This window comes from Fundulus heteroclitus, chromosome 16 (genome assembly GCF_011125445.2).
Source record: "Fundulus heteroclitus isolate FHET01 chromosome 16, MU-UCD_Fhet_4.1, whole genome shotgun sequence".
NCBI lineage: Eukaryota > Metazoa > Chordata > Actinopteri > Cyprinodontiformes > Fundulidae > Fundulus > Fundulus heteroclitus.
The window spans coordinates 33,037,095-33,039,093 of NC_046376.1; positions in this window are offsets into that span (position 1 = coordinate 33,037,095).

Here is a 1,999-nt window from a genome sequence, read left to right on the forward strand (position 1 = left end):
ACCATGATAGCCTATATGCTGTCATGGTAGCAGGCGCTACTTTATTAACATGTCGGCCACCAAAATACTCTTACCTTGACTTGATGTCGCTGGAATTGGGTCAGGATGTTCTTCGGTTGGGCCCTTTCCTCCGACAAAATGCTTGCTACATATGTACTTGAATTTGGTAACTTTTTCCGGGTTGAACTGTTGTGTAGGCCGACCGCCCCGGTGTGCCAAGCGCACATTTCTCCTTGGCAGTCTTGAAGAAAACATCCTTCATATGCGGCCGATCAGTGTAACTCGAGTCGCTGTTGCACGTTCCATAGAAACAATGTTTAAAAACCATGGTCTTAGATTTGGAAAAAGCAGTCGTTTACCGAGTAAAACCTAGGCTAACGCACGTCTCTTACAGCGAAACAACAGTGAGTTTGCCCCACTGCGTACCACGTGATGTGACGTCATCGTGACGTTGTGTTTCTAAAAATAGCTCGCGCGCGGTACCGCATTAATCGCCCTGATTATTCGCACTGATTAATCGCGATTAATCGCGATTAATCGCATTGTATTTACAAACTCCAAGAATGAATTCAAAAGTAGTGTAAAGAGCACTTTTATTTTAATGTTCTGCTGCCATATGAACAAAAGTGTTGTAACATTTGTAGCACTTATCAGTAACACATATTTAGTGTAAAGCTCAACTTAAACATGTAAAACAAAAAATAGCAATAATAATAAATTAAAGCTTATTGCCACTGACAGGGAATTCTCTTTATGGGGAAAAATCTACCAAAAACAGGCAATTTCTGAGGTAACCGCAGGGAGCAGCATTGCCATTTTATGTTCAATACCAAAGTTTAACTTGGCAGTGGTTACAACTAACTTGTTTCTGTCATATTCGATGCTGGAAGAACTTTAAACTGAAATGCTTGCTAACTCGATATGCTTGCGTTGCTTGCGTTTATTTGACGTTGACACGCGGTTTTTTGTTGTTGCTTTCTCGCGTGCATATAGTGAATGGCAGGGAAAAACAGGCAAAAACACATGGATACTTTGAAACGAGAAGCGACTTCACCGACGGCGTCGATGCAGACTCCGCTCCGCACAAAACTTGTTCCGGCCGCCAACTCACCGCCTCGCCTAATCAAATTCCTGCGGGAAACACCGCCTTCCGCATGTCGGCTTTGTTTTTTTCCGGCCAGCACCTTTCTTACTCTGAATCCGAGGCTTGGCTGACAGCGAGGTTATTGCCGCATTATCGCCACCTACTGTTCTGATTCAACCCCCTACACCGCAGCAACAGACCTTCACAAAATAAAAGCATGTGAGCAACATGCGTTAATGCGCGTTAAAGAAAATATCGCCGTTAGTAGTCTAGTGAGTTAACACGAAATTAACGCGTTAACTTGCCCAGCCCTAAAGAAATGTGTTTGGAATGCTAAGATAAATTACATAAAATGGGCTAAGGAGAACATCTACAATGCAGTTGTACATTTGTTGAAGTTTGAATTTAATATTGAAATGCTGTCAGTGACACTTCTACTTCCAGTGCAGAGTAAATACAATACATTTATTTGCAGTCCCTTGAATGTATAATTTTGCTGTTTTATGATGCAGACAGAGTATCTTTGATAAAAAAAAAGAATAAGGGTGGGGTTTATCTCTGCACATTTCTATATCTTCTAAAGAAAATACAGGATATATCTAGACAACCGACATATTTTGAATATATTTGGTTTAATAAACAAACAGCATCTAGTGTGTGCCGTGCTTATAAGATTTGTATAAATGTAGCAAATAATGCTGCCTTTTCTTTTTAGACTGGCAAAACGCATCCTAATGCTCAAATCAAGCATCAAAAAATAGAAGCATGCATATTGCGTAGGGCCAATGAAGCTTTGGACCAATAGTGTCCCTACCAAAGTTCAAATCAAACCTACGCCCTTGATTCCATGTTACATTCTTCATAGTATGGGTTGGTACATTTCGCCGGTTGTATAGCAAGGTATGTTTCTGTATC